Source organism: Protopterus annectens, chromosome 8.part0 (assembly GCF_019279795.1).
Source record: "Protopterus annectens isolate FY-2018-M chromosome 8.part0, PAN1.0, whole genome shotgun sequence".
NCBI lineage: Eukaryota > Metazoa > Chordata > Ceratodontiformes > Protopteridae > Protopterus > Protopterus annectens.
In genome coordinates, this window is record NC_056741.1 from 1,790,632,379 (window position 1) to 1,790,644,725 (window position 12,347).

Sequence of the window (12,347 nt, forward strand, 5' to 3'; positions counted from 1 at the left end):
CCCCCTCCCCCTACATCCAACACAATCATGCTACTACCTAATATAATAACAATCCTAACCTGCATAGTTCTAACTCACATTACATTCTACCACGGCTCCACAGTCACATGCCCCAACAACTTCCACTGTACTCTCTCAACACCCTCCCTCAAACATTTACACTATAACTACACAACCCCTGCCGCCAAAAACATCCTCCCAATACACACACTCCATTACCAAACACCTAAAAATATCCCTAAGATATCATAAGCAATTTGCTATGTATATAAAACATATCTTAAACACCCTCTATAAACTAGCCCTCACTGGAGACGTCTGTCCAACCCTGGTCCTCCCAAATCCAACCCATCCACAAGCCCTAGTCCAAGCAACCCCCCCACAATTCAACTCCTAGCCAACAAAAAACAACAGACCTACTTAGAATGTTTCTAAACATCAGAAGCATATGAATAAAATCCAAGAACTATGGGCCAGCATAAGCATATATTCACCAGATATTCTCTTCCTAACTGAAACCTGGCTCAAACCTCACATCAAAACTGAGGAAATACTTCCACCTGAATACTGCATCCTTCACATAGACAGATTATCCAAAAAAGGAGGTGGTGTAGCACTGATATTTAAACACCACCTCAATATTCAGCTCTTGAGCACATCTGCCCCTCACCACAATCTCAAACTAAACCCAAACAAAACAATCAATATCATAGGATGCTATTTCCCACCAGGGCAAAATATTACACCGCTAGAAAATCTCTTAAGCTGGGCTAATCTACCTCTACCCCAGGAAACCATCATTCTCGGTGACTTTAACATCAGCTGGCTATCCTGTAATAACAATGTCCCAACCATTCACCTTAATCTCCATGGGTTCACTCAACTCAATCAATCCCCTACTCGAATCAACAAAAACCCAAACAATCATACCTTACGTGACCGGATCCTAGTCAACAAAGCCCCTCACTCTTACCTAGCAGGCTGCTTACCTGAAAGTCTTAGTGACCACTCCTCCACTTTCCTAATTCGGCACCACACAAACAGTCTCAAGTCCATTATCCACAGGCAAATACGAAACAAGTCCAACTTTAACCCCCAACTCCTTCATCTCCTCCCTGCAAAAAATTAACTGGTCACCACTAAAATACCTCAACCTAGATGAGGCTGTCCACTTCAACAGTACCTTCCTCTCCATCCTAAACACCCATGCACCTGTAAGAAATGCCAAAGTCAGATCCAGGCATGCCCCATAGTTACAAAAGACCACCAGAACCCTAATGAAATCCAAAGATAAGGCCTGGGAGCACTGGCGACTAACAAAAAATAACTCAGATAGGCAATCATTCCTTGAACTGAGCAATAAAGCCAAAAAGCAAATAAAATTAGACAAATCCCTCTACTATAAATATACCCTAAACTCTACCAAATACAACCCTAAACAATTCTGGTACACTATTAATACTATCCTCCACACAGGGAAGGTTAATACCCCCCAGCTGTCCATTCCCCCTCCTCCAGCAGTATTGCTGAACCCTTCAACAAACACTTCACTGAAACTATAACATCTCTAAACAAACAACACTTCCCTAAAACAGCCCTCCCAACTCCTAACCCTAAACCCCCACTCCTCTTTTCTTCTTCACCTCAGTACCTACCTCCAGCATAAAAAGACTATTGTCAAAACTTAAACCCACCAAACTTGCAGCTGACAACCTACCCTCTGAATACTTGAAAATTGCAGCTGATACACTAGCCTACCCAATTTCAATTCTAATCAACCATTCCATAACAGAAGGCTATGTTCCCTAGATATGGAAAATATCCCAGATCATTCCCCTCCACAAAGGCAACCCCTCCACTGACCTCTCCAATTACCGCCCCATTGCTATCCTCTCCCCTCTCCAAGATACTTGAAAAATGTATTAACACCCAGGTCTCCAGCTACCTCCTAGCTAATAATCTCTCCAAAACCCAACATGGATACAGGCCGTATCACAGCACTACCTCCACTCTGCTCTCCTTCACCAACACTATACTTCATCACAAAAACAATGGCCTCTTCTTTACTGCCGTATTTCTAGATCTCTCAAAGGCCTTTGACATGGTATCTTATGAGCAACTACTCTCTTTTCTCCCCAACCTCTCCTTGTCACAATCAGCCTGCAACTGGTTCCACAGCTATCTGCATGGATGACAGCAATCAGTAATCTGGGATGATAACCTATCACCTCACCTCGCAGTTACTCTCGGAGTTCCCCAAGGGTCTATACTTGGCCCTCTGCTATTCTCACTTTTCACTAACAACCTACATACTGCCACCACACAAGCATCTCTTATACAGTACGCAGATGACTCTACTCTCATTTGCTCTGTCCCCACTCTACCAGAACTACAACAAATCACACAAGAATCATTCTCTTCTGTAGAAAGCTGGCTATCCAATGCTCAGCTCCTACTCAACCCAAGTAAGACAAAACTTCTCCTGTTCCAACCTTTCAAAGCCACCCAAAACACCCCCCACTTCAACATTCTCGCCAAAGACAATGTCATCATCTCTCCATCAGAACACACAAAATTACTCGGTGTGGAAATAGACAACAAACTTAGATATGACACCCACATATCTCTCACAATAAAAAAAGTTCACAGGAAACTTGGTGCATTATATCGAAGCCGCCAATTCCTTACCATGGTGGCTAGAATCTCCATAGCCAATTCCCAGCTAATCTCCACCCTAATCTATACATCCCCCATACTTACCAACCTTAGACAGACAGACCTACACAAGCTGGATGCTTGTTACAACAAAATTGCTAAATTTGCCACTGGAACCTCCTACAGCAGCCATCATTGTATCTACCTTAAAGAACTAAACTGGGTAGAACTCCCACAACTCCTTCACTTTAATCAACTCACCCTCGCTCCTAAACTTATTAACCTCCCCCATAACATCCCTTCCCTTCAAACCCTTCTCCAACCCTGTCACTCCACTAGGCCCCTAAGATCAAGCAACAAAAATCAACTCACTGTTATCAAACCCAAGAACTCAGCAGGAGAAGCCATATTTTCATGTACCATATCTAAACTTTGGAACAATCTTCCACCCTCTATAACTACTATACCTTCCAGCAGCCTTTTCAAGACTGTGCTCAGATTCCACTTAAATTTGCACTGGCTTTGTCCTTGTTCTAATCCAGACTAGCACCCCCCCCTTACCCCCCCCCCTAGACTCTTAACCTAACTATACTACTGCCACTACTAACCACAGTCAGAATTAGTTAGTTGTCTTTACATACTTTAAAATCTTGTCTGACACCTTTGTTACTAATATTATAAACGACAAGAAACTATATTAACTTGCAACAGTTTCTGTATATACTGTTGATAGTCAATATCTTGTTATTGTATTAAAGCCAATAACCTGTAATGTTGTTTACTATTGCTGCAACTTTGTATCTCTATTTATCATGTACATGATGTGGAGCTTTTCTCCCTGGGCATCTGCTGAAAAAGGACCTGCGTCCAGTCAGGATTTCCCAGTAAACAAATGTTAATAATAATAGTAATAATAATAATACTACTAATAATAATAATAAAAGCTGCAATATATAGCTATGTGTATTTTTCTCTTCTGCAGATTGATGGCTAGTAGTAAAAGTTTTAGTTAAGTAGGGAGAAGGCAGAAACAATACTGGAAGCAGGTTTGGTGGCTTTGGGGTATAGAGAGCGAGACAATAAACTGCATGGGTTACAAAGCAGTTTAGTATGTGGCATCCCTGTGAATGGAAGGCTATGAAGGAGGGCTGAATGTGACATCCCCTTGCATGGAAGGGTATTATATAGTATGGAAGGAAGATTAGCATATCTGAATAGGTAGGTTAAACAGATTTATGAATTCCTATTTTGCAGTTAAAAAATAAGGATGGACTACAGAGAGGATGGAGATAAAAGGGCTATGACATGTCAAAGTTGGAATGGATAGAGACATTTGAGGGTAGTACCAAGAAGGCAGTGTTAGAGTGTAAAGGACACGAGAGAGAAGAAGAGCATGTAAGGGAGAAGGGGGGGGGGGTGACATTGAATAGGTGCTGAAAGGATATCTAACAGCAGGGAGTTTATGTAATTGTAAATTTTGATTTAGTCACATGACTCAGTGCGTATTTAACATTAGGGAACTAGAAATAGGAAAAGAAAGCCTCATTGTACTTGGTTATTCAGTTTAGTTCTTAATTAGGGTACCCGCTGTGTGGAGTCTGCATATCCTCTGTGCGTTTGTGTTAGTTTTTTTCAGGTGCCCTAGTTCTTTTTTTTTCCTATCCCAAAGACATATAATAGGAGAAATGGCAATCTTCCAAATTATGTGCATGTATGTGAATGGGACTTCACCCTTCTAACAGGTAGACAAACACCATCACTACTCTTTCAAGCTTCAACTAAAAGCACACCTACTCAACTCATGGCACAGTAAATGCACTCCACCTGATTAAACCAGTGTCCTCTCCTCTAACTGCTATCCTTGTCAAATTCTTTATCACTTCTGAAACAGATTAAATGCATCAATTTGAAACCTACAGTGTATCTGAATACTATCTGCGGTGGTGGTACTGCGGTAGCGTTGTCGCCTCACAGTAAGATGCTGTCCGGTTCGATTCTCAGCTAGAAAGTCTTCTGTGTGGAGACATGCGTGAATGGGCGTACCTTCCTTGAAGGTTGTGTGTCAGGGCTGGCAAATCGGCACGTAAAAATCTACTGCCAATCATTAGAGGACCGGAGTTCTGCTGTGGCGACCCCTAACCGGGAAAAGCCGAAAGACACAACAGTGTATCTGAATACTGTATCAATAATGTACTGAACAACTGTCATTGTAAGACTACGCCTGTTTCTATATAGTTCCATTACTAATTTCTTGCTCTCCATGTTATAGTGTATAAAACTGCCACTTTCCATGCTTATGCATAGAGTGTCTATGTTAGATGTCATTCTCAGTGTTCAGTTGTATTGCATTGTACTGGAGCTTTTCTCCCCAGGGCCCTTTTACTAAAAATGTGTCCTGAGCCCAGTCAGACTATACTGGTAAACAAAAGCAGTAAATAAAACTAACTAACTAACTAACTAACTAACTAACTAACTAACTAACTAACTAACTAACTAACTAACTAAACATCTCAGTATGTATTAGTGGGAAGGGGTGTAATAAATTAGTAGTGACTCCTTCCACTCTCCAGTTCTGAATTAATGAGTTCTGATACTGAAGGGCAAACAATGAAAGGAGCATTACAGCAGACAGATGCTTTCAGCATGTGCTATTATGTAATATGACTGCTGGCATGGGCATTACAGGCAAGGAATACAGGGCAGTAGAAGGGGCTAGATGGATACTGGCATTTAGAGTGCATATAGTTAATACAAGACAGAAGGAAGAAAGGGAGCAAAGAGAGTGGCATTTTGAGTAGTGGTAGTGAATGTGAGGTGGAATGACAGAACAGGGGTACTGACACAGGGATTACAGTCAATGAATGCAGGGATGAAGAAACACAGAGCAGGAAAGCTGGCTTGAGGTGTATAAGTAGCAAATGCAAGGTGGAAGAAAGACAGTGCAGGAGTATTGCCATGGGTAATGCGGACAGTGACTAGAAGGCAGTTTTTAAGTAATGTGATACTGCAGAAAAATGAAGAGTGGAATGATTTAAAAGGAATGAAAGGAGACAACGTCCTGGTGGATTTCATCTGGATACTGTCCATCAGGCTTCCTGGTATGAATGAGGTTCCTGAAGAGTAAAACATTGTCAACATAGTACCTCGTGTACAAGAAAGATTCCTGAAGAACTCTAAGAACTGGTCTGATACCCATATAGAGAAACTGATGGAAAGGGTGCAAATGAGGGTTGACTGACTTTCTAGACAGGAATGCAGTGACGGTCTATAGTCAGAAGGCCTTCTCAGAGTTGAGGTCCTGCCTACAAAATGCACTTTGGCATTACCTTTGGGTTATAGTACTGGCAGCACTGCATTTCCATGCTGCTGTACAACCTCTAGCTTTCACTATAACCTCTGATATAGTGCTTCACATGAAATTGTAGGGCCAGGAAAACTGCTCCTGTCTGCTACATGGAAACACATAACTTATTTGGGGCTGGGAACAGTGAAGTGCATGGAGACAATGAATTAGCCTGCAGATGATAAATGTTACATGAAGTGACATTTATTTAACAATATCTGGTAAGAAAAGTGACACTGTTGCAAATATGGGGCAAATTAGTTGTTATGGAATAAAGAGCATGTAAGAGTGAGACATGAAATAATTTAGAACAGGGGACAATGCAGATGGTGACATGGGTACAGAAATTACAATTTATCAGTCAGGCAGGCAACATTGTTTGGGGCTGGGGACAGGGAAGTAGGGACTGATATGGTTACAAAAAAATTAAGGGACTTAAATAGCATGTAGCAGTCAGATATATGAGATAATATAAAGGATGGTGATGGGGAGTATGGGCAGATCTTAAGGAATAAATGGCATATAGCCTTGAAACATATAAAATAATTTGTTATAATGGACCCCAGTTGGGTACGGCAGGAATTATGCAAAAGGGTTAGTACTATTTGTCATGCAGATGTCTGATATAAAATGTCCAGTGAAAAAAATAGAATATGCATATTTGATAACAGTACTGGGGAAGACATAGTGGTGGATGATGAAGGCAGGTGTTTATTATTTGCTGTCATAAGCTGTTAGACTCTGCAATCAAACTGAAGTTCATTGCACAGAAAATGGCTGAAAATGATTCTTAGACAAGCCTATTTACCATGTCAACAAATGAATAAATAATGACAGAAAGAATCCATGAGTGGCAACCTCAGTAGGAGGGTTACTTCTTAGCAAGGCAGAAGAAAACAAGCAAGTAGGCAAGAAAAATACAGAATATTTAATGAATTTGGATAGTGAAGGGCAAACAGCGAAAGGAGCATTATATCAGATAGATGCATTCTGTCACAAAACAGGCTGTAGACAGGATCCCTGTCCAGGGAACTGAAGTGTCCCCTCATGAGCGAGTGTGCTCATTTTAGGGGATCTGTTTGAAGAGAGGCATACAATTGTCTAAGGCATTTCAGAGGAGGAAACTGACTAGGATATCACCTGGAATGCAAGGAATATTTTCCATGAACAGACTCTGGGACATGCAACTTGGAGCTGAGAAGAGACAGCTTATGATATGGATAGGGGTTGCCACATTGCTTGGTACTGCCTTAGTCTTGGTTAGCATGTTTCTGTTTGATAGTACAACAGAGACTGAGAATAAGCTGGCCTATTCACTTATTATATCCAGGTTGGAATAGCAGTGAAGCAGGGGGTCACCCTCTAGTTTGAGCTGCTGTGCATTACAGAGTTGGCAGTTAACACCTTAGGGGGAGACAACATAAATCTTGCAAGGTTATATATAGTGAGTGATGGTATTCAACAACTGTACTTTTGGGAACATCCGCAAAGAAGGTGGTATTAGACAAAAATTCAGTGATTTTTTCCCCCTCCACATAGCTAACCATTAACTGCCACCAACCCCTCTCTTCATTTACTGCATCTAGTGGACCTGCTTTAGTATTTGATGGGCTGAACCTGACCCACATCCAGGGCCAGTGAAGAGGCAGAGGATTTTGGTACAGTTCCATACAGCTGCTGGGGAGTATACTCTAAATCCTGTAACCCTTGCTGGAGCCTTGTGAGATCTGCAGTCACTGTCTTCTGAAGGTCCATGCATGCTTTTGCAACCTCTAAATGATATGTCTCACTGCTTATGCATCAAGGAGAATGTCATGCTCTTAATATGCATTATTGCAGTTACTCTAGGCTACCTCTCTCCTCCCCCAAGATGGGTGATTATCAATTAACCATTATTTCAGTTACTCTAGGCTACCTCTCTCCTCCCCCAAGATGGGTGAACCGTCAGCTGCTCACTCCCATCATCCCCCTGTGGCCACACTAGCGCCTGTGCCACTAATCAAATTTTGATTGTCTTGGGTGAAGTAGGGGCTTTATCCCTCTGCTGTGTTGGTACACTAAACATTCAGTGAATTTTAATAACTCCAGGCTGAATCATGGTGTGCAGAATGAGAGTTAGTGCAATTACCAAAATGACTGGAATGCATTTCAAAAAATCTGGATTCTGTAGACGAGGAAGCCATCTTCTTGTTATATGAAGAACTTATAAAAAGTTCTTAGGCATCATTCAAAATATTATGTTCATCTCAGAAAACTGTAGCAGAAAATAAGTTATCAAAACGTTTGAGTGAACAGTGAAAGGTCATGAAGACAGTAAAGGAAATGGGGACATGGGGTATGAGGAAAGGCCACAAACTCTGGGAGTGTGACATTAGTAGAATGAAAGGGGATGAAGGAAATGCTGTAAATGCACTTGCAACACAATGTATCACATAGATGGTGTATAATAAAAGTTATTTATGGCAAGGAAACAGAATCATGGTAGATAGGAAAGCAGGAAGATTTGAGTGATACCTGGAAATAAAACTAAAATTGTCACTCAGTGTCCAAAACACACACAAAACTTTAAAATAAAATAACAAAAACACCAGCGAAACTGAAAAACAGAATATGCACACATAGATTTACTTGGAAATAAAATAATACAATTAAATGCTTTTGTTCCTGCATATGGAATTTCAACTCAACTTGCAAAGCTTGACCACAAGGTGTCTCTCTACCTCTATTCATTTAAGATCTCTTAAGAAACAGATGGCTTCAGCATTCAAATTTCAGTGTAGTTTCCTCAATGGTATGTTTTAGGCCTTCAACCTACAGTGGTCCATTTTTCATTAACTGTGTGTGTGTGTGTGTGTGTGTGTGTGTGTGTGTGTGTGTGTGTGTGTGTGTGTGTGTGTGTGTGTGTGTGTGTGTGTATTTATGGGAAACAGCCCTTTGGTCCTTTGGTCGAACATTAGGAATATCAAACGTTTGTTAATGCCAGCACAAGTGATCAAATAGTCATATGATTGCAGAATGATGGCATTAATTAGTGGGAGGTTGCAGTGCAGCGGTTATTGAGAACTTGCTCTTTCCTCACTGTTGGGCTTGCCCCCCTGCAAAAAAGTTTTTGTTTGTTTTATTTTTTCAATATCTTGCTAATTGCTTTTTTTTAGATCAATTGATTTATTTATTTTTTTAGTTGAAGAGAGTTGAATGAGCAGTTGCTGGTGCGAGACGGTATCAAATGCCTTTGGTAAGTATAAGAACATGGTAGACACAAGCAGACCATTGTTTCTATGTTGGTTTATTACATTAGTAAAGTGTAGTAGAGCAGTATTGCTGCTGTGCTGGGACCTAAAGCCATGTTGTGTTTCTGAGAGCAAGTTATTTGAGGTTAGGTATTGCATCAGCTGCATATGGATGCATTTCTCTAATATTTTGGAGGGGGAGGAGAGAATCTGTATTGGTCTGTAGTTATGAAACTGTAGATGTGCTGCCTTTGTGCAGTGGTATGATGTAGGATTTTTTCTACAGTGATGGGACATATCTTTCTGCTATGGACCTACTAATGAGTATGGAAACACGGAAGGCTATGACATCTGTGGACATTTTTAGGTAGTCTGATGGTAGTTGATCTACAGCCATGCAAGTAGTTTTTTTAGTTTAAGAAGATACTTCATTATGAGTGAGGTGGGTACTGGACTAAAAGTGAAGAGGTGTGGGTGGCTTTGGTTGAGCAGGGGTAGAGAGAGGGGGCAGATGTATTAGTGTCTAAGAGAGATAACATTGATTGTATAAAGCAGGAATCAATCTGTATGGGGATAGAGTATGTCGTATTGTCTGTTTTTGGAGAGGGGGTGGTGGTCTGGCCAGGCTGGAGTAGTTTATTTAGTGAAGAGTAACCAAATGCAATGCACCCAATGGCCATTAAAAAAAATCCACTTTATTGTAGAACCAAGCACAGTCAAGAAATTCAATAGTTGAGCACTTTCATCATAAATAATGACTTCATCAGAACTTGTCCCTTTCCTTAGTAAAAATGATAAAAGTCCTCAGTGCCTGCTGGCATGTCACAGCTTCTGATCACTTACTATTACTGAAACACTGACATTCACTGAGTGATACTGGTTTTCTGCCTGCACTCAGAAAGTTTAATAACAGAAGCCCTTGCTGTATACCTATATCAGGTGCAACATCCTACCTGCACCAGGTGCAGCAATCTACCACCTGCCTTTGCCAGCATTGCACATAGCCTGTTATTGATATGTATTTATTTGTTGAATCTGTTTACTGGTGTAGGGCATTGATCAATTTCAGTCCCAGCCTGGGAGAATGTATAAAAATGTTACAAATGATTATTACATAATAATACACACATAATAATGATATATTAGCACGGTATTATTAGAAAACAGCAAGGTTAACATAATTACACTTCATAATGATGCAGTCACAGTCAGTGAAAGTGATTAAATGTGAGTATCAACAAACAGATGGAAAGATTACAACCTCGTATGATGAAATTGAGACATCCCACTACAGTGTTGAATTCTTGACCTTTAGGATTTTTTTTGCCTAAAGTGCAATGATGCAAGGCAATTAAGGCCAAGGACATATTTTAGTATCTGTCCAATATCTGTAAGCTTAGAATGCATACCCCCCCCCCCCAGTATCTTCACTGGGGCTATCGTCATCTAATTAACACCTGGCACATTCCCGAGGAATAGTTGAGATGTCAAAATGTTACTAGATTTTCTAGTCCACCAGGTGACTCCTTGGATGCTGGACTTGCCAGTTGAATTCAGGCCATATGGGTCATAGTCAGGCACTTCTCTAATTGTTATTGTATTTCTACTGCTTATTGTTTTTACCAAGTGGCCTAAGTTATGGCTGAAAAGGGTCCAATAACCAGTCCACTTATCCAGTTAACAATGTTAAAAGGATAAATAAGGTGGAGGAGATGTACCGAATGCTTATAAGGATATCTAGAATTAGGTGCACATTTGCCTGATGAATGCATTGTGCAAGACGGCATACACAGGTGAGTTTCTATGATGCTAAGGCACTGACTAAAATGATATTGTTTTGCTCCTACATGATATGATATACATAAATTGTGCAGATAATGCTTTGAAATGATTTTTATTGCATATGCTAATCCTTTTAGTATGTGCTACCTTCCCATACTGTGCTGTAAACCACATGTTGATAATATTGCAAATGATTTCTACAACTTATTTAAAAAAAGTGGTTTGCAAAGCATACAGTACTATATGCATGCTGCCAGAATAGTGGAGATACATGTTCTTCAAAATGCTTTTATGGTTTAGCCATACAGTTTGCATAGCTCATATGATTTTAGAAAAGCAAACTATTTCACATTATTGAATGGCAGTTCAAACAGTACTAATTTAGGGATTAATGTGCATCTAAGAAGCACGATTCTTTAGTTATTATCGCAAGAATAACTGACAAGAACTATAAATCCAGTACAAAGTGACATTTTAGGTCACTTTGTACTTATGCATTTTTTTTTTGTTTGTTGAAGAAGATGAGGAAGAAGCATTGCAATTCACCAAGTAGACACACCTGTGTGATGTGCAGTATTGCAAAACTTCACAAAGAAAAATACATACATAAATAAAAAAATGAATAAATAAATAAATAAATAAACTTGGCTACATGTTTCACTTAGCAACATTGTAATGCCTGAGCATGTGCCTATTGCACTCCATTTGCTGTTTCTGAATGTGCTTAGATCCAACCATGTATACACTCATTTAGAAAGCATATTAACCTTTTAAAGTGTTAACCTTTCTGTTCCCACCTACTATACATAGCCCTTGATGCATCTACTAACATTACTGTGACACCAGTGATGTCTAACTTCCAGTGGTAAATCCCCCACCCCCACTTTTGTGCGGTAATGGTTGCCGAGTTTACTGGTATCATTGTTAATGAATTGCAAGGTTTGACCACTAGAGGTCTCTACATTGTCACCACATCTGTACATCTCACTGCCTGAAATAAAGAAAATTCCTGCCTCAATAAGCAAGACTGTAGCTTAATGAAAAAAAAATCAAAAAGCCAGCTCTGAGAAGCCCAAACTGCATTTTAATGTAAAACGAATTAACTAGATACATGTAAAAATACACACTTTGCACCATTGTATGCTTTACATAAAACATCAAGTAAATAACATCAGCTGTACCCAAACCTGCAGTGTGTGCTTATTGTATACTTGTCCAGTTCATGGCACTGGTGGGGACTCCACCCATTTCAGGCCACTAGCCAGGGTCCGGTCTTCTAATGTTATAGCTGGAATAATGAAAAATTTCTTGGTGAAACAACAAGCAGTTTCTTTCTC